This window comes from Protopterus annectens, chromosome 6.part0, assembly GCF_019279795.1.
Source record: "Protopterus annectens isolate FY-2018-M chromosome 6.part0, PAN1.0, whole genome shotgun sequence".
Lineage (NCBI taxonomy): Eukaryota > Metazoa > Chordata > Ceratodontiformes > Protopteridae > Protopterus > Protopterus annectens.
Genome location: NC_056737.1, coordinates 1,349,912,158 through 1,349,934,186, shown reverse-complemented (window position 1 = coordinate 1,349,934,186; position 22,029 = coordinate 1,349,912,158).

The window sequence follows — 22,029 nt, the reverse complement described above, 5'->3', positions numbered from 1 at the left end:
GATCAAGGCTCCAGAGAGCACCCCAGCACTACCAGGCTATAACTCCTACCATACCTTTAGGTCCCAAAACCCGGACCGGAACACAAAAGGAGGGGGTGTGACCATATTCATCAAGAACACCCACACCTCCAGGCTAGTAGCACAGCATGCGGAATCTGAGACCATCCAAGTGCAGTTGACAATGGGTAAATTGACTGTTCAATTTATAGCTTGCTACAGATCTCTCACCTTGTCTCAGGACCCTCACGCAGCATTCCTGAGAACATTAGAAAGTATGAAGATTCTACCCAACACCATGCTATTGGGTGACTTCAACTATACAAACATTGACTGGGAAAACTACTCAAGCTCAAACTCCCTAGCCCAACGCTTCCTTGAGTTTATAAACTCAAATGCCCTGGAACAGCTGGTCACCACTCCCACAAGAGGTGACAACATACTGTGGTCATCACCAACATGGAGAACCTATGTTCCACACCTGAGGTAAACTTGTCATTGGTAAGATTAGATCACAAACTAATCACACTGGACATCCACCCCCCCCCCCCCCCCACAGTCAAGGAAATCAAGGTAAAAAACTTCTCTAAATCCAACTTCACACTACTCAAGACCGAGGTGGAAAGTTTCAAAGCTCCCAATCAAATGGAAAATGATGACCCATCGGCAGAATCCTTTACAAGCGCATTCTATGAACACCTTCAAGAATGCATGGACTGAGCCATCCCAAGTAAAACCAAGACCAACTCCTCAAGAAAGAGGAAGCTAGTCTGGTGGACCTCAGCCATAAATAAACTTTACAACAGAAGGAGGAAACTCCTGCAAGATAGAACAAAAACCCAAAATAAGAAGGCATCTCTGATTAACATCAGTAAAAACCTGCTCTCCCTCATTAAATCATCCAAGGCCAACTTCGAAAGAAAAATAGCCAGTAACTCTAAGGATAACCACAAGGCCTTCTTTAACTATGTCAAGAGTCTAGGGGCAAACTCTCAGATATGCTCCGAGCTAGTGCATAATGGCCATAAATACACTGAACCAACCGACATTGCCAACATCCTGGCTGACAAGTTCAGTGCAAACTTCACCCCCCCCCCTCCACCAAAGGGGCTAGCACCCATCCCAGTAGAATGTGGCGCTCCAGACACACAAGTAAAGACAGCCCTTGCAAAGGCCAAAAACACAGCATCAATGGGACCAGATGGTATCCCAGGTTGTGTCTTACACAAGCTTCAAAATGAACTAACCCCTCATCTCAAAACACTACTCAAACTCAGCCTCTCTACAGGCTATGTACCCAAAGAATGGCGTACAGCAACAGTCGTACCACTCCACAAAGATGGTGCCACAACTGACCCTGGGAACTATTGCCCTATAAGCTTGACTAGCTTGGTCTGCAAAGCCATGGAACGCATTGTCATGGAGCTCATTAACAGGGACATTGGGAACCTCCAGACACTGGACCCCACCCAGTTCAGCTTTGTTAAAGGCAGATCTTGTCTCCTGAACTTGGTCGACGGCCTCAAGCTAAATGCCAAAAAATGCATAGTAATCCCATTTGGGAAAAACAAAGTACCTACAAACTACCACATAGATGGGAATATACTAAGTACAGAAGAAGTAATTAGGGACCTGGGTACCCAAGTAGATAGCATGCTCTCCTTTGAGAACCACATAGCCAAAATGGTCAGGAAATCCTTCTATGTGGCACACCCGATCACAAAGGGTTTCTCATCCAGATCCAAGGAGGTGATTGTGCCCCTTTACTCCTCACTCATTAGGCCCATAATAGAGTACAATGCCCCATTTGGGATGTACCTCACTAGACACCTGCAACAACTAGAAAGACCACAGAAGTACCTCACTAAGAGGATTAAGGGCCTTAAACAATTACCCTATGAAGCACGACTAAAAAAGCTCCAGCTCTTCTCAGTCGCTTACCATCTGCTCAGAGGTGACCTATGCCTGACCTATAGGGCCATGTCAAACCCTGAACTAATGGACATGCTTCACCTCAAAAAAACGAGATCCCTCAGTACCATTCGTTCTAGCTACTTGAACCTATGCACAACAATAAACAGGACATACTGGAGGGATAGATTCCTGTCCCAGCAACTCCCCTCACTCTGGAATAGAATCCCAATCCATATTCGACAGAGCTCCTCTCTGACCCTTTTCAAGAGAAATCTTGATGAGTGGATGGGTAATTGTACGTTCTACCCTGGGATCACTTCACGAGCCCTGTTAGACAGATGCCCAGGTTACTAATCTAATGGGGAGGCGAAAGCCATCACTCTGTGGCTAGGCTTATAAATGCCCCTGGGCAGATAGCCTAGTACTTACCTATGAACCTATGAGATGGTTGGGAAGATTCCATATTCATGGAGGCGGCACTATTTCTGTCTGGGTGGTTCCTTTCTCCTGATGCCCTCATTGATTTGGTTGTGCAGTGAGTTTGGAAGGAGCCTGATACAGCAGAAAATCAGACAAGATTTTGGCTGCACCAAGGATAGAGTACCATAGTCATAGTGGCAGCCATGAAGAAAGAGCTCTCTGAAGTAAGATCACCTGTTCATCTCCTTAAGAGGGAATCTAGGGCTCTGGATAGACTTGGTATGCAGACTTGTGGAGTTCCTATTATGTGATCGCAGACGCATTCTGTCAAATGCATCCTGATCGAAGGTAAAAGAACGAAAAGGCAAAATAGCGAAGCAGCATTTAAGCAAATTCTTTCCCTGGGAAAGAGTTTGCTTGGCCGCTTCTGTTACTTTGCCATTTTCGGCACTGTAGTGCGATCTCAGAGTTGGTATATTTAAGTGGGGGGGGGGGGTTGAAGCCCCACACTTTATGTAATGCTTGAAAGTTTTTTTTTTATTTAGTTTTTTTTTTTGGAACAGCGATTTTTTTCCCTTGGAAACAAATCACTGTTCTGAGGTTTCAACGTTGCAAGCTTTCTCTTACATGGGGTTGATTAATCATCGTTCACTTTTTTAAGCGTGCAATGATGTAATATAGACCCGACTTGCGTTTCAGAAACTTTTTACCTGAGAATGCTGAACTATCTTGCCCATATTACCTGTTTCCAAAGAGAATTGGCCAAGGAGATGAACGATTCTGTTTCAGGTAATTTGTCAGCATATATCCAAAAGACCATGGAATCCCAGCTGTCTACCTTATCTTCTACCTCTAACCTTTCCATATGTGCTTTCCAGTGGAGCTGATGGAACAGACAGGGCAGCAGGTACCAGCACAACTATAAGCTGCAGTGCCTGGATGTGGTTGTATGATTTTGTAGAAGGTTTTAAGATGTCCTTCATTAATGTCCCCTTTGATAGTTCCACCTTGTTTGGATCAAAAGTTAAGAAATGCTCACTAGAACCGGCAGGAGTATAAAATTCTTTCATGCTGTTGGGATCTGCTTCTGTGCTCATTGGAGAACCTTCTCTAGGAATCAACAACAAGGAAAGATGATGTGGTTCATAATATCACAGGGTTTTAACCAGGGTGCTTCTTTTGGAAATAAAACTCTTGGGAGAGCCATGGGTGACATTAATGGATGTTGTTCTAGGGGCAGAGGCAGCTGGTAGAACCAAGGATTTCACGGTTTCTTTTCGAGAAATCCTTTCAGTGCTTCTGTGTAGTTGCCCAACTGCCATACTCTGGAGGCAGTCGGGGGGGGGGGCTTATGCCTTCACCCTCAAATCTGGTGGGACATCACTTCAGACTCTTGGATGTTGAGGATAATAACCAGATGTTGTACAATCCCATTTCTTTCTCTGCCTCAGGCAAAACCCAGAATTCCATTAGTGCCACCACATCAGCTGGAATCTGCAATACCAGAGGTCAAAAAGCTGTTGGAAAGAAAAAAAGCTATCCGGCAGGTTCCACCAGAGCAAATAGGATCTGATGTCTACTCCAGGTCCTTTTTAGTTCCAAGGAAGATAGGGGCCGTAAGACCAATACTTAGACCTAAGTCATCTAAACCAGTACATGAAGCAGGCAAAATTCCATGGTGCCAGTTCAGTCCATATTTATGTCTATGCAGGAAGGCCAACTGGATGTGCTCCATAGATCTCCAGGATGCCTATTATCATGTTAAAATACACAGGCATTTCAGGAGGTTTCTCCATTTTACAGCTGGTTTTCCACTCATTTTCAGTTCAGAGCTCACCACAACACCCTGGGTGTTTAGCAAGTACATTGCAGCAGTGACAGCCTACAGGGTTTCCATGTGTTCCCATACTTAGATGATTGGCTTCTAACTGCTCTGACTAGCGATCTATTGATTCATCAAAGAGACCTCTTACTCCACTTACTTCACAGCTTGGGAATTACTGACAAACTGGAAAAGAACAAATTGACATCAACTCAATTGATAGAATTTATCAGATGCCATTTGGACACCACAACTCAAATAGCCACCCTGCCACAACACAGGATTCTCTCCATCTGAGAATCAGCAAACCAAGTACTATCCAGCCCATTACCAGTAGCATGGGTAATCCTAAAACATGTAGGACTTATGGTTTTGGCCATCACCTTGACTCCTGTGTCCAGATTTCACATGAAGGTCTTTCACTGGACCCTATAAGTTCAGTGGTCTCAACTTTCTTACCCACTTGATACCCCAATCAGACTCACACCCATTTACAGAACTCATATCAGATGGTGGATCACATTCACAGACGTGTTAGCAGGATGTCCCCGTCCTTCTCCTCCTATAGCAGTAGTCACCACTGATGTTTCCCTTTTTAGGGTGAGGGGGCATTACGAAGGAAAGACTGTTCAAGGTACTTGGACATCAGTACAGACCAGCCTTTACATCAGTGTCCAGGAAATAAGTTCTATTGGTGTTGCAGGCATTTAAAGACTCTCTTCTGGTGGGTGGGATCTCAGTTCAGACAGAACAGACAACATGTAGGTAGTCTGGTACATCAGCAGGTAGGTGGGAGGGAACCAACCCTTATCTATTATGTCTGCAAACTGAGGGTTTGGCAATGGGCAGTGTCTTCTTGTCAGTTTCTGCTGGCAATGCATATCTATGGGACTTCCAATATAACAGAAGACGTGTTAAGTAGGCACATTATTTTGCTTCATAAATGGCCCCTCAATCAAAGAGTGATGAACGAAATCTTCCATTGCTTGGGCTGAATTTGTTGCAACTTGTTTGCATCCTAGCTGAACAAAAAAGTGCAGTGGTTGTTTTGCCCTAATTCCTTCTCAGGATCAGTCACTGAAGGGCACTCTGGTCTACCCCCAGGTCTCCATTATGCCTTTATGCTTGAGCATGAAGTTCATTCAGAAAGCCAGGAGGTGCAAGGTGAAAGTTATCCTCATTGCTCCATATTGGCCGTGATAGGTCTGATTTCTGTACTGTGGTCTTACCTCCTAGGTCCACCCTGGGAGCTGGCCTCCATGCTAGATTGCCTCTCTCATCCATCCATCATCCTGTTCCAGACCTAGAGACACTGAAATTAATTACTTGCTTACTTCAATTCTAGTGAAGGTCAAAGATACCAGTTTTTCGGAAAATTTTCATATCCTTACAACCTCACAAAAATCTAGAACCAGCAGAGCAAATGGGAAGGATTTTCCTTTTTGGCTACAGGGAAGATTTAGACCTGTTTTCACCTCTTCCTTCCATTCAAGATTTCTTTTTGGAATTGTTTCAGAAAAGTTCTAGTTTTCCACGATAAAAGTTTAGCGTTCATCCATTTGCACTTTTCACGTAGACCATTATGAGACTCCCTCCCATAGCATTGTTAAATGTATCTAAGGCCAGTCTTAGGGGAACCTTCCTTCTTTATCCCCCCCAAATAGAGAACCTGTTTCTCTGTGGGATATTACAGTAATGCTTCAAGCTGTCACACAACTTCCCTTTGAAGCAATAGATTCCGAAGATATAAAGATGTCCTTCCATATCATTGTTGCAGTATTCCTTACTAAAGGGATCCCCTGCCAAGTGTAGCCCTATGTTCAGCCAGTATATGAAAGTCTTAGTTTTTTTTTAGAAGGAAGAGTCTTTGGCTTATTCCTCTCTGATTCCTTCTCCATTAGACTATAGTTCTGTGGAGGAGGAGGATTTTATTAGTCCAGATTCTCCCTTTGAAGAACTTTCCTTTGGGAATACTGTTTCTTATATGATGGAATATTTTAAATGGGACTGTACCTGGGTTTCTGATGTCTAGAAGAGGTATTATGAACTCCTCCAAATGGTGTCTTCTAAGCCCTCTGTTGTCCCTCCTGTCCTTGCTAAGATACATTTTCAGCAGCTTCTCAGACTCTTGATTCCCAGCCCCAGTCCCTAAAAAAAGTATAGGTTTTATAAGGTTCCTGATGTTACAAATGTCCTTATAATGAACACTCTGTTGTCTCTGTTTCTTCTGACAAACTTTCCTGTTACCTACTACTAAATTACTTCCTTTTGACAAGTATGGTATGGCCATTGAAAGGTTGGGCAAAAAGGTGTGCACTGCTACTACCCTGTCCTTTTGGGTTATTAACTACCAAACCAATATGACCAGGTATATTTTAGCTCTTCTTTGTCAGACTTATCAGGTTATTTCCAAACTTCCTGATTCTGAGGAGAAGGTTTTGGCCCTCTCTTTGTTGGGCTCCTCTTCTCAAGTGGCCCGTCATTCTGCTAAATGTAGTTATTATGTAGTTGATGCTTCTTTTAGAGCTGCTGTCTTTGGTTCTGTGTTAAGACATTTTTCTTTGCCTCCAACCTTTGCCTGATGATATTAAGGCTAAATTGATGGATGCTCCTCTTGACAATAAAAATCTCTCTCATTCTGCAGCTGCTGATCTTTTTAAGTCTGTACAGGAGAAGGGTAAGGCCTTGCAGGAATTGAAACATATTTTTGTTTCCCCTGTTCCCAAATTTCAAAAGAATTATCCTTTCAAGCCTGCCTTTGTCATAGACAGTCTTGCTGTCCTCCCAAAGGTAAAAAAGGGGTCTAGAAGGGCTCCTTCTGCTAAGTCTACTCAGAATCCTACCACTCAGAAGCCTCCTTTTCCAGACAAGCCAGGTTCTGTCTGACTACTTTCTTCCCTCCCTCCTAAGTCAGGTTCCTTTATCTCTTCATCTTTTTCTCTCTCTTCACAGTTGGTTAAGGATTCCTCAGGATACTTGGAGTTTGTCCATCATTCATCAGAGGTATTTCATGGTGTGGAAATTCCTTCCTCCTTTTTTAGGCATTCTTCAACCACTTCAGGAACAGCTCCCTTTTTTCCAGATGTACTTCAGAGCCTTTTGTCTCAAGGCACCATCCAATCAGTTTCTGCTCCTTTAAGGGGGGAAGGGGTTTTATTCCAAAATGTTTTTGGTTCCCAGGAAAGAAGGCACCTACAGGCCCAATCTGGATCTTTCTCAACACAACACCTTTCTGAAGGTTTTTTCCTTTTGAATGCTATCTCTTCAGACTGTGTTTCCTCTTCTACTACCTCAGGATTTCCTAGTTTCTCTGGATCTCAAGGATGCATGTCTTCACATCCTTATTCATCCCTGTTTCAGGAAAGTTTGAATTTCTCTGTTTATTCCTTTCTTCCTTGCATTTTAATTTCTCTCCTCTGTCCTCTCTACTGCCCCAAGGGTCTTCACCAAATGCTTTGCTCCTGTGAATACATTTTGCAGAATGAGGAGGATACAAATATTTCCTTACCCGAATAACCTGCGCATTCAGGCTTCCTCTCCAGAGACCCTGCTTCAGCACCTCCACTATGATATTTGCCTCTTGCAAAGCCTAGGGTTTACAGTAAATTTCCAGAAATCCTTCCGGACTTCTTCTGAAGATCATATTTTGCTCGGATGCAGGCTCCAGACCATTCCTATGCTGGCATCCCTGCCACCCACCAAATGCTCTGACTATAGTTGCCTTTTTTAAATTTCTTCTTCCTCAGGTCTTAGTTACAGCCAGGGAGTTTCTAAGAGCGCTGGGTTACATGGTTCCACCATTCTTATGCTTCCTCTAGCCAGACTCCATATGAGAAACCTACTGTGGTTCTTAAAGTCTGTATGGCTTCAACATTTTTATCCTTTGGACTTTGTAGTTCCTCTTCTACCATGCCTCTTGCTAGAGCTTCAGTGGTGGATTCCTCAGCTGTCTCTCAACACAGGCCTTCCTTTTGAGCCCCCTGTCCCCTCTCAGGAACCTTCTTCGGATGCCTCAGATGCAGGGTAGGAGGCTTCTTTCAGCTCTCTAAAAGTTCAGGGCCTTTAGTCCATTCATCAGAGGGTGAACCATATCAACATCAAGGAGATGAAAGCTCTCCTTTTGGGTTCTTCATGCCTTCCATACTCAATTCCTTCCACGGCCTCTCAAAATTTTTTACAGACAATACTACAGTGGTGTGGTACATCAACAAGCAAGGTGGGGGGGGGTGACACAGTCTTAGCTCCTGTGCAGACTAGCTCTTCAAGTTTGAGATCTGGCAGTCCAGTATCAGGTGGCTCTTCAGGCTATTTATATTCCTTCAGAATAGAACCTTGTGGTGGACACTCTGAGCAGTTCCATAATAAAGACTAGCGAGTGGATGCTTCACAGAGATGTTTTTATGGACATTGTCCACCAGTGGGGTGGTACTCAGGTTGATCTTTTTGCTTCTCCTCTGAACAGACAACTTCCTCTCTTTTCAACAGAGTCCCAAGTCTTCTGGCATGTAAGGTGGATGCCCTTTCTCTTTCTTGAAAAGGGGATATTTCTTTATGCCTTCCCTCCCTTTATTGTCATCAAAATCTTGATGGTGACTCCCTTTTGGCCCTGACAGCATTGGTTCCATCATCTTCTCCACCTAACCAAGGGCAGTCCCCACAAGTTACCTCACAGGGTGGTCGTACTTACACAAGACTAGGGGTCACTCATCCATCCTCACTTGTCTACTCTTCAACTGACACTGTGGGTGATAGGGTTTGATACTTTTTAGGCATGTTTTTTCGGAGGATGTACTTCTGGTTCTGCAGGAGGCCAGGAAGCCAGTAAGCCCACTACCAGGAAATCTTATTTATCCCAGTGGAAGAGATTTTATGTCTGGTGTCTTGCTCGTAACCAGGATCCACTTTCTGTGGAAGTTCCATTGGGTCTGTCTTATATGTGTGAATTGTTCCATGCTGGGTTGGCATACTCTTCAGTTAAAGTTCACCTTTCAGCTATTTCTAATTGTCTGCCTTTGACTTCTAGGTTTGAGGTTAAACAATTTCTTAAAGGCATCCTTCATATTAGGCCTCCCAGGAAGCCAATTTTTCTTTCCTGGGACCTTAATTTTGTTGTTGAAAAATTGACTCAGTCTTCTTTTCAGCTTGCAGCTTCATCTTCCTTGCAGCGTTGTTCTTGGAAGAATGTTCTTCTTTTGGCCGTTACTTCAGCTGGAAGGGTGTCTGAACTTCAGGCCCTTATGGCTGTCCCTCATTTTTTAGTTTTTCATAGGGACAGGGTGTCTGTACTAATCCTTTGTTTATGCCCAAGGTGATTAATGACTTGTCTCTTAATCAATCCATTAATTTGTCCACTTTTTTCCCCCTTCTCCATAGTATGCCAGTGAGAGAGGTCTTCACACCTTGGATTTATATAGTCTTAATACATATAATATCTCAACTGCCTAAGGCCATTTGCAAGTCTGAACAACGTTTTGTTTTCTTTCATCCTAGATCTCTGGGTCTGGCAGTTTCTAAGCAAACCATTTCTTTTTGGATTTGTAAGGCCATTTCCTTTTGTTACTCCTTTCACGAGAAGAGCCTTTGTGCTTCTGTAAAGGTTCATTCTACCAGGGCTGTGGCTTCCTCTTGCACTTTTTTCAAAGGATTGGATACCAATTCCATCCTTAAGACTGCTGTTTGCACTTCTGTCCATACTTTTACTGAACATTACAAGCTGGATGTGGCTTACAGAGCAAGAGCTGGATTTACCAGGGCTATCCTGCATGACTTTCTTGAGGGCTCTGCTGGGCCTTCCTCCTCAACTTTCCTCTTGAGCTTTTGTAATCTCCTGAAACAGTGATATGGAAGGACATAGTACAGTTGTGTAAAATCTTACCATAACAGTAAATTTCCTTCCCATCACTGTTGCAGTATTTGCTCCCTCCCTCCTCTCCCTGTATCTCTACTCCTTTTCTTCTTTCTGGATACATGTGTGCCTCCTTTTTTCTCCTTGGATTTTGTTCCTCCTGGGGCTTTTTTGGTTGTGAGGTAGGTACATCTATATGTCACATTTATGCCATACACTGAGAGACGGGGATTATATGTGTAATGTATGACATCATTCTAAAAAAAACAAAGGCTTTGGTATACCAGCTGGATGTAGGACCAGCCTTGGCAGGGGATCCCTTTAGTAAGGAACACTGCAACAGTGAAGGGAAGGACATCTGCTGTTACTGTAAGATTTTACACAACTGCACTTTCTTGACATGGAAGACATGTCTGTTAAGAGAATTTTTCAGAGCTACAAGCTCTGTCATGTAAACCACCATATTTGTTTTTTTTTTTTTTCATAAAGACAGGTTCTTTTGAAACAAATCCCCTCCTTTATTCTGAATGTGGTATCTTATTCCAGCATAAACCAATCCATTAACCTACCTGTTTTTTTCACAAAATTTTTGAACAAATGTGAATGCACATCACACACACTTGATGTTCATAGACAAGCTTAGGTTTTACTTGCACAGAACTGAAGACTTAAGGAAATCAGACCAGTTATTTATTATTTTATCCAAGTCAAAAGTAGGACAGGGAATCTGTAAGGTCATTCTTTCAAAATAGCTATCAGACTGAATTACTTTTGTTTGTGACAAGTTGGAGTTACCCTTATCTAAAAAAAAAAACGACAGCTCATTCAACAAGGATAGTGGCAACTGCCATAGTTTTTCAATGTCAATTCCTGATTAATGTGATTTGTGCAGCTGCTACTTGGTCTACCATTCATACGTTTGTGTCTCACTATAAACTGGATGTACAGTCCTAAGCTCATTCCTCCTTTGCTCTGCTGTTCTCAGGAACATCTTTCCTTAATTCCACTTGGGAAATTTTATAGCTATGGAATTTGTCCCATTCATTGAATAAGACAAAAATGGACAACATTGGATATGAAAGTTATGTACTCACCATAACAGTAGATCTGTGCTGTCCAGTTTTTATCAGGTTCAACATCCCTCTCTCCTTCCCCCTTCCGAATGAGTAGTACTCTTTAGGGGTCTTATGCAAAGCTTAGCAGGTTTGTTCCTCCATTATTATTTATTTATGTATTTTTACAGGACCCTTTATCTCCCTTTTTCATGTATGGATCCTGCCGTGTTTAACTGCAGTTTTATTACTAGAGACATATATTCTTATATTAGACAAACTTGATCTGAGGTAATTGATGATGTTAAGGGAATTATGGGTAGGGGAGAAGTCAGAGCCGTGGATCTGAAGGTTTGAAGGTGCTGAGACTGTATCCAAGATGGTCTGAGTTGCATTCGTTTAACCAGTTGAAAATAGGGCAACATGGATCTATAGTTACGGTGAGTACATAATTTTCTTTTTTGGTCATTATGGCTTCTAATGAAAGCTTCACGAAGGTGGTTGCTAAGATGGAACTTGAAATTCTGTAAAGTGGGTAGGACCCTCATATGGATTTGCATTCTATGGTTTAGGTCCCTAGCAGGAGAATGGTTTAATGAGTCATACTATTGAATAGCCTGAGGTGAGAAGACTGAAGGATTTGCATCTGATGATCAAAGGTATCAGGTGAGCGTTTTATTTTTAAGGAAGGAGCAGGGGTGGAAGACAGTGCTGAAGTTTAAGGATTTTTGTCTATCAGTATGGTGGAAAATATTTGGGGTCGTAACGTAACTGGTAAACATTTTCGCTTGTTGAGGGTGATATAGTAGTGTTTGAAGTGGACTGAATATTGCAAAATCTACAGATTTTGTTTAGTGAAATTTTAGTTTCTTCCAGTTGATGGGAAGATCATACAATCATGGGAGATTTTATGTCAGGAAGCTAAGTGACTCCTTAACTTATAATAGCTGCCTAGCTATAGGAGAGGTGTATACATTCCCATGTACACTTACTCCTCCCATAACTCAACTGTGTGCATGTGCTGCTAGCAGTTTGAACTTGTCCTGCCTGTTCTGATTGCCTGTCCTCTAGTAGGTGTCACCAGTGTGGAGAGCCAAGCCCCCTTTCTCCACTCTGGATGGACAAGCCAGCATCAGATGCTCTACAAGTAGAATGTGAATTTTTACATGTGCAACCATGCTAGTTTTGACAGGGTTCTGCTGGTTGTTACATGTATCTGTTTTGCAAACTTTGCAGTACTCTGAGTAGATTATAGTGATATATATTTTTCCTGTTATATTCTACAAGTTCATATAGGCTGATAAATTTGAGGCTCATAAAACAGTTTATCTGAAGGTGGGAAGCTAATGTAAGATGCTACTTGTGCGGTGATGAGTCCTTTCTTAGCGCTGCAAAATTGTTTGTCTTTATTCCGTCCTTTATTGGGCTGAAACCTTGAATGCTGCAAGATAGCCATAAGAATTGGATTGTAAAGTATACTACATAACTGCAGGGGCATTTGTACTTAGAAGCCATCTTACAGGTTTGTGTCTTGGGAGTTGAGAAGTATAAGATTATTACATTGTCTAGACTGGTTTGTTTTGTCAATAATTGACCTGCTGCATGTACAATTATTCCAAATTGTACTTCACTGTTTTCATTTCTTTAATCCCCATTAGTGTATCATCAGAAACTAATGTTTCTGCTTGCTTTGGTATGAGTAAACAAATTTCTTATTGTTTGTTTTCGTACTGTGTGTGATTGTTGCATGCAAGTGCTCCATTCCAGTTTTTGTTTGCAGGATCATCAGTTCAAATTGTAGACCATCAGGTGAGTCATTTCTGATACAAAAGTTTAGCCTTAATTCATGCAATGATTTTGGAGGCTTCCGCTTCCCTTCATTGTAAGCAGATGGAAACTACAATGGTTACTTTTTTAGAAGCTCTAGCAATTGTTCCTTATCAAGGCTAAACATCTGCTTTATATCTACTTTGTATCCAGACCTGACAGATTGCCAAGACAACAAAAAGCTGCCTTTGAAGTTCTGATTCCAGATAGTCTTTTCACTCCAAGCATTCAATGACAGTATGGTTATTTGATTTCTTAAGATTGCCTAATTCATGTTCTGAGTTTTGAACATTTATCAAAATACGGAATACCTTGATTAAAAATAATTTAAATCTGTAGATTCAGAAGCCTAACATTGTTGGTATAGGAAAAGGTTTTTCCCGAACTGTAGTGGGCAGATCCCTGCCGGTGTTTTAGTGCACATTACTGTTGATGCGGTGGTGCTGCGGTCGCGTTGTCGCCTCACAGTAAGACATTGTCCTGTTTGATTTTCAGCTAGAGCATCTTCTGTGTGGAGACATGCGTGAATGGGCCTACCTTCGTTGAAGGTTGTGCGTCAGAGCTCGCAACTCGGCACGTATCTACTGCCAATCATTAGCGGACCGGAGTTCCGCTGTGGCGACCCCTAACCGGGAAAATCTGAAAGACACAGCACAGCACTGTTGTTGTTTAATTATTTTAATGATTTCACTGCTTAGGCAGAAACCATTATATCATGCAAGTCAAATTGATTGCTGCCAGTTTTTACTATATTTACATTTGGTTTCCAGAACAGATTTTACGAACATAGAAAAGATTTTGTCTGAGTATTTTTATTCACATCCAGTTTCTAAATTATTCATTTGATGATGCACTTCTTGCAATGAACCTTTGTAAATTCAGTTAACTTTGATGCTTTGCCCCCAGTTTTGACCCATTATAATTATGTAGAAAAAAAGTAATTACTAAATGCTTATGCCATTCCCCCTTCTGATAGAATATTAATGTTCTGTATAATTGTTTCATCATCTTTGTTCTCTGCATTTTCTAAACGCATCCGGCAGATTGTTTTACTTAATCTTTTATGGAAAATTGAATATTTTTGCTTCATTTCTGCATGCCTTTTCATTAGTTTGGGAAGTTTTTAAATCGGTTTTCCACTTTGGATGAAATATGTTTGTACATACTGCTGTTGTGACACTCATTACTTAGCAGTCTGCAGTACATAGTAACAAAGCATGTTTTTCTCTGTCTCGTGCAAGTTTGTATTCTGCTTTATTTCCTCATACTGCTTCATTTTATCTGGTTGTAATTTTATGGTGTTTTTGTCTTTTCGGCATTTAAAATGACAAGTCACTTATGGTGTATTTACAGTGCTGGCCAAGTTAATAGAAGCTGATGTTTTTATTTTTGTTTTTAATTGTTGTTTCGCCGTATAACTCAATACAAGTATATGAAATGACAAACAGTATAATTCATGTTATATGAGAAAATGTTCTAATACAATGTTGTAATGTTTTGTGAATGACCCTTTGGCCATTATCAAAGATTTAACTCATTGAGACAGAATGAACAAGTTCACGGCAAAGTTCAGTCATAGAAGCATTGCGCTCCCAAGCTGAAATGAGTTCTTTTGTTGCTGATTATTTGTTATAGCCTTTTTCTTCGTCTTTGACTTCAGAATAGTCCTCAAGTTTTCTATTGTATTCATATCTGGACTGTTACCCAGCCAATGTGTAACTTCAGTACCATGGACCTCAAGGAAAATTGTCGAACTTTGTGACATGGGGTCCCATTGTGCATGAAGATGAAGTCCCCTGTCCCAGTATAAACTTTCTTTGTCCAGTTACACAGCTGAGGGAGCAGATGTTGCTGTAGTATGGCTCTGTACTTGTCCTGTTTCATGTTTCTGTGAATGTGTAGTGCCAACCTCTTCCACTTTGGATGAAATATGTTTGTACATACTGCTGTTGTGACACTCATTACTTAGCAGTCTGCAGTACATAGTAACAAAGCATGTTTTTCTCTGTCTCGTGCAAGTTTGTATTCTGCTTTATTTCCTCATACTGCTTCATTTTATCTGGTTGTAATTTTATGGTGTTTTTGTCTTTTCGGCATTTAAAATGACAAGTCACTTATGGTGTATTTACAGTGCTGGCCAAGTTAATAGAAGCTGATGTTTTTATTTTTGTTTTTAATTGTTGTTTCGCCGTATAACTCAATACAAGTATATGAAATGACAAACAGTATAATTCATGTTATATGAGAAAATGTTCTAATACAATGTTGTAATGTTTTGTGAATGACCCTTTGGCCATTATCAAAGATTTAACTCATTGAGACAGAATGAACAAGTTCACGGCAAAGTTCAGTCATTGAAGCATTGCGCTCCCAAGCTGAAATGAGTTCTTTAGTCAGTTGCTGATTATTTGTTATAGCCTTTTTCTTCATCTTTGACTTCAGAATAGTCCTCAAGTTTTCTATTGTATTCATATCTGGACTGTTACCCAGCCAATGTGTAACTTCAGTACCATGGACCTCAAGGAAAATTGTCGAACTTTGTGACATGGGGTCCCATTGTGCATGAAGATGAAGTCCCCTGTCCCGGTATAAACTTTCTTTGTCCAATTACACAGCTGAGGGAGCAGATGTTGCTGTAGTATGGTTCTGTACTTGTCCTGTTTCATGTTTCTGTGAATGTGTAGTGCCAAACTCTTCTGAAGACACTTAAAACACTCCACACTATCACTTGAGTGGGGTGCTTGACACACTGAACAGTACAATCATCCCTCATCTGCTCTCCAGATTGTCATCTAACGTATTGTACCTGCTGATCCGAACACTGTATTATGCTCTCATCACTGAAAACAACACGTTCCCATTCTTTTTCTGACCAGTTTTGACAGCTTTCACCCAGAGCAGTCTTTTTTCCTTCATTTAGTTGGATAATACCTGTTTCTTCAGAGGTCTGCATGCTTAAATCCCAGTGTCGGGAAGTCTCCGAACAGTTCAGGAACTCACTGTAACACCTTGTTGTTCAAGCATCCTCTGCAGCTGTCTGCTGAATGCCTTGCGATTCTTATGGCATTCTCTGATCAGATATGAATCATCTCAAGGAGTTGTGGACCTTCTGCGACCACATCTTCCAGAACATTTGGGCAACAACCCTTCACCAGTATTCAGTTTCTCCCAGATTCGGCTGATAGATGGCTGACTAACTCTGACCTTCTTGGCTATTTCTGATCCAGGAACTCCTTCTCTGTGCAGAATCTCAACTTTTGCATGCTTTTGTGGTGTCAGCCAATTTACCCATTTTTAAGACTATGGAGCTGCGTCATTATGACGTCATTTCTCTTTTAGTAGGTAAGCAACATGTAGTAATTTGGTGCTAAACAGCTTTTTATTGAAGAATTAGCAAACTGAAATGAAAAAAGCCAGACTGAAAATCACTAAAGAAACTAAGAAATGTCCATTATTTGTCAATATTTCTATTAATTTGGCTACCAATGTACATTTCATGAGGAACTCCCAATGGAGCAAGACATCTCTTCTTGTTTCTGAAGAGGTCAGTATATTGACTTAATCTTTCTTTTTACTCTGATTTAATACTTTTGTAATGTTGACTAGATGCTTGTCAAATTGCTGAATCTAAGAGCAAAGTCTCAAGACCCTCACACAAGTTAATAGAACTTCACTAAATCCAAAAAACCCACAAAACATTTTTTGGAAGGGGGCATCTACCCTACCTCCCCATACTCCTTGTACATTAATATAGTAACACAGCAGTCGCAGATCCCCGGAGAAAGGAGAGACATCCTGAAAAGACAACATTTGTACACTTGACACATCAGATTTATACAGTAATGATTAATTTTCCAATGCACCTTTAATGTCTCCTCAGGGTTGCAGAGAAGCCAGAACCTGTGCACAACTGCACACTTCTTCTGTCTTTCGGCTTTTCCTGGTTAGGGGTCGCCACAGCAGAGATCCGGTCCGCTAATGATTGGCAATAGATTTTTACATGTCAACGAAGGTACGCCCATTCACGCATGTCTCCACACAGAAGACGCTCTAGCTGAGAATCGAACAGGACAACATCTTACTGTGAGGCAACAACGCTACCGCAGCACCACCAGCACAACTGCACACTTATAAATAATAATCATTCAGCAGTGCAATCACGGTATTAGTGGTTTTTAAGTTTAATACATACCATAGTTTATGCACCCATATTATTGCATACCTTGAGGCTCCCTTGTAGTCCTTTGACTTCTGCTATAGTTATCCACCTTCCTTTTTTTTTGTGTACACTTTTATTTGAAGTCATGAGCGATGAGAACATTATACAAAAGATAAACTAAATCATCTGTGAACAACACTACTACCACTATTGCAAATAAATTCAGAACTATATACAATGTATGCAAATACAAAGTAATAAGTTAGTAATTAACAACTGAGTTTTGGTATATACCATGTTCTTTTGTTAAAATGAACACTTTATACATGCAATAAAAGATATTAAAATTATTCAGTAATACTAAAGAATTAATACAAGTAGCATACTGTGACATGCTTCAGATTATGTATGTGAAACAATGAAAAGTATATTCATTAAAAAAGAAAATTTATTTTTTACAAGTTTTATGTTTGCTAGTTTTGTACATTATTGCCATTTTGTTATTAGAGTTCTGCTTAGGTACATTTTTTAAATGCACTAATATATTTAGTAGGCAGATTGAGGAATAAAAGAAAATGCAGGGAACAACAGGAGACCGAAAGTACCAATCCACACCATCTTTATTTAGCGCTTTTGTCTAAGTAACAGACACGGGTCACCAATAATGACATCAGGATTATGAAACCGGACAAGGGTGGGGGGTTGGTTGTTATGGACTGTAGTGACTACACAAGTAGAATGTTTGATATATTGTACAGTGACACCTATAGTGAGGTCTCCCGCAATGAGCTCAACATTGTTTATAAAAACACTGATTTAAATTTGGATGAACTATTGTTGAATGGTCAGATTAGTTTAGATGAGCATGGGTTTTAGAGACACCACATCCTAGGATTCCAACGATTTTTGGAATTCCAAAAATACACAAGTCCATTTCACCCCCCCCCCCCCCCCCCCGTGCCCTATTGTTGATGCAAAGTACATTGATGTCAAAGTCAAGCTTGTCCTGGACCATATACCAACTTTGCTCAAAGACTCATGGTATTTTCTCAGTAAAATTAAACAAGAAATGTATGATGATAAATTATTGATGGTGACCATAGATATAAGAGACTTGTTTTCAGTGATACCCCATGAGCTAGGATTAGAATGGGTTTATAACTATCTATGTAGTAACACTTCCATGCAGTATGGTAATATTTTGACTCTTAGAACCTGTATGGAACTGGTTCTTGAGAACAACTTTCTAAGTTTTGAAGGGCATCTTTTCAAACAAATATAGGTGGTAGCGATGGGGGCCTGTTGCGCCCCTACATTTGCTAACATTGTGTTGTCCCAATGGGAGGACATATTTATTTTTAATTCAGTCTATAAGGTCTCCTGGGCACTGTATGGGCATTACCTTGATGACCTAGTTCTATTTTGGAAAGATGGGGAGGAGAAACTGCAAATGTTTTTGAGTATATTAATGAAACAACTCAATTTTTGAGGTTCACTATAACAGCAGATAAGGATTGCCTGAACTACCTTGATGTCACTATTAGAAAGGACTACAAAAACAAAGCTTTTACTTCCCACCTATATAGAAAACCCACCTATTTAAATTTGCTCTTATATTTCCACAGCTGGCACCCCATACACCAAAAGAAAGCTTTGGTAAAGGAACAGTATGTTAGACTGGCGAGAATGATGTCTGACTTTAGAGACTTCTTGCATGAATGTGGAATACTAAAAGAGATGTTGAGCAAGAGGGGGTACCTGGACTATTTTGTTGAGAATATTATCAGTGAGGTAACAAATAAGAGACTGGGTGGTCCCTTTAATCCCCTATTAAATACTGAAACTGGACTGGTAAGGATGCAAGATAATACGAATGACATGGAGTTTAGTAGAGCTTTTGTCTTATCCCATAGTATTGATTTTTTTGATATAAGGGACATCATACAGAAATACTGAAGGGTTTTCAGTATGGGCACTGAGTCCTCTACGTTGATGGGTGAAAGACCAAGGGTCGTTTATAAGAAAGAGATCTTCCTCAAGGGACTATTGGAAAGGAAAGTTCAAAAAGTCGTCACCAGCGGGCACTTTTAAATGTGGGCAGTGTTACCAACGTCATTACATGGTGGATTTGGAGGAAATCAAAATTAAGAAATTAAGAACTTTGGTCTTTTAGACCTTTGAAGAAGTACTACTGTTATTCCAAGGGTGTGGTTTACGTTGCATTGTGCCAACAATGTGATGGATTCTGTGTGGGAAAAACTAAGAGTGCTTTGAGTTAAAGGGTATACCAACATGTATACGATATTGGTCACAGAAATGAAAACAATGCCCTATTCAAGCATATTAACATTTACCCTACACACTCCAAGTTTTGTGCTATTGACCATGTAGCTCTGGGACCACGTGAAGGGCCCTCTGATGACTTTTTAGAGTATAAAGAACTGAGGTGGCAGATTAGAACTAATGCATGCGAACCACCTGGGCTGAATGATAGGATGTCTTTATGCCCATTATTGAAACTTAAGTCTGCTTTTTTTATGTAAATAAGAACAGCAATTTTTAGGGTACTCAATTTTGTTTTCACTTCAATAGGTTTTATTTGTACTGTTCGAGCTGGACTGTTGTAGGAAAATTATGTTGATTTTTTTCTATGGAACAAATTTTGTGATATGTTTTTAAATATGGGAAGGTTCTTTGTGTGTTTTAACCAATGAGAAGGCAGGAGTGAGTATTTTAAGAGAGTTAATTAATTTTCTTATTATTCTGAAGAAGTCTGTTACTTATAGGTTCATAGGTAGGTACTAGGTTATTGGCCCTAGGGCCTATACAAGCCTAGCCAAAAAGGTACCCTGGCTTTCGCCACCCAAGAAAATTATTTTCCAGTGCCCCTATTGAGCAGAGCCACAGAGGTGATCCTTGGGTAAATTTCCTATTTCCCGTCCAATCATCAAGATTTTTCTTGAAGAGTGCTAATGAGGAGCTTTGTTTGATATAGATAGGTAGTTTGTTCCAGAGTATGGGAAGTCTCTGGGACAGGAATATATCCCTCCAGCATGTTCTGTTTATTGTGGTGACAAGGTTTAGGTCCCTAGAGCGTATAGCTCAGAGGGATTGGGATTTCTTTAAGTGGAGCATGTCCAACAGCTCTGGGTTTGACATAGCTTTGTATATTAGGCAGATATCACCTCTGAGTAGGCGATATGCGATGGAGTAAAGCTGGAGTTTTTATACACGGTCTGCGTAGGGCAGCTGTTTGAGGCCAGTAATCCTCTTTGTGAGGTATTTCTGCGGCCTTTCCAGTTGTTGTAGATGTCTTGTGAGGTACATACCAAAAGAGGCGTTGTACTCTATAATGGGTCTAATGAGTGAAGAGTAGAGGGGAACAATGACCTCTTTTTTTTCCTGGATGAGAAACCTTTTGTGATGAGGTGTGCCACGTAGAAGGATTTCCTGACTACTGTGGCAATGTTATTATCAAAGGAGAGACTACTGTCCGCCTGTGTCCCAAGGACTCTTATCACACTTTCGGTGTTAAGTAGACTACCACCTATGTGGTAGCTCATGGGTACAGAGCTTTTACCAAAGGGGATGACAATGCACGTTTTGGCATTGAGCTTGAGGCCATGGCTTTGACACCAGGCATCTGTCTAAGGAGGCCCTTTTGTAGGATGTCCACATCGTTAGGAGTTTCAGTTATGGCTCCTAGTTTGCAGTCATCTGTGAACTTCATTAGCCAAAGACCTTCTGTGTTAGCCTGTACTTCAGAAAAGTAGATAAAAAACAGGAGAGGATCCAGGACTGAACCCTTTGGTACTCTACTTGTCACTGGTCTGAAGTCAGATTTGGAGTCTGCTACTTTCACAGGGTGTGTTCTGTCAGTGAGCCAGTTGGCAACCCAACTTGTGATGTATGGATTTATACCTAGTTTAGTGAGTTTATCTATAATTCCAGAGTGGGGGATTGTGTAAAAAGCCTTGGCGAGATCTAGTTAGGCTGTGTGAACCACCTTACCCTCGTCTATGGCTTTGGTGACTGCTTCAAAGAAGTCAGTCAGATTTAGGAGACATGATCTGCCTTTTACAAATCCGAACTGGGTGTGGTCCAGAGTTTGGAGATTACCAATGTCTTTGTTTATAAGTTCCACAATGATACGTTCCATGGCCTTGCAGACCAGGCTCATTAGGCTAATGGGGCGGTAGTTCCCCCTTTGTGGAGTGGATAACCGTCGCTGTGCGCCATTCAGTAGGCACAAAGCCTGAGATGAGGCTATGATTGAACATGGTGCTTAGATGGGGTGCCAGTTCATTCCGTAGTTCATGTAGAATGCAGCCTGGGATGTTGTCAGGTCCCATGGATGCTGTGTTCTTGGCTTTGGAGAATGTGTTTTTTTACCTGTGCAGCCGTGATTACAGGAACTTTGCATTCTTCCGGTATAGAGATGAGCCCTGTGGGGGGGGGGGGTAAAGTTAGCACTGAACCTGTCTGCCAGGATGTTGGCACGATCAGTTGGTTCTGTATATTTAATGCCATTGTGCTGTAACTCAAAGCAGATCTGAGTGTTGCCATTGAGATTCTTGACATAGCTATAGAATGCTTTGTGGTTGGCTTTAGAATCAGTGGCTCTTTTGTTTTCATAACTAGCTTTGGAGGATTTTATGAGGGATCTCAGTTTCTTACTGAGGCTGACAAGGGAGTTCTTCCACTCATGAGATTTTACTCTTTTTTGCAACAGTTTCTTCTGTTGTAGAGTTTGTTTATGGCAGGGGCCCACCAGATTGTCTTCCTTTTTTTGGAGGATAGCATCTTGGTTCTGTTAGAGATAGCACAATCCATGCACTCATGTAAGTGCTTATAAAGTGCATTTGTGTAGGATTCAGCAGTTGTACCTCAGGTGAGGGCGAGATGTGGATGTCTAGACTGATTAGCTTGTGGTCGGATCTGACCAACGAAGATTTGACCTCTGGTGTGGAACACTGGTCACCCATGTTGGTAA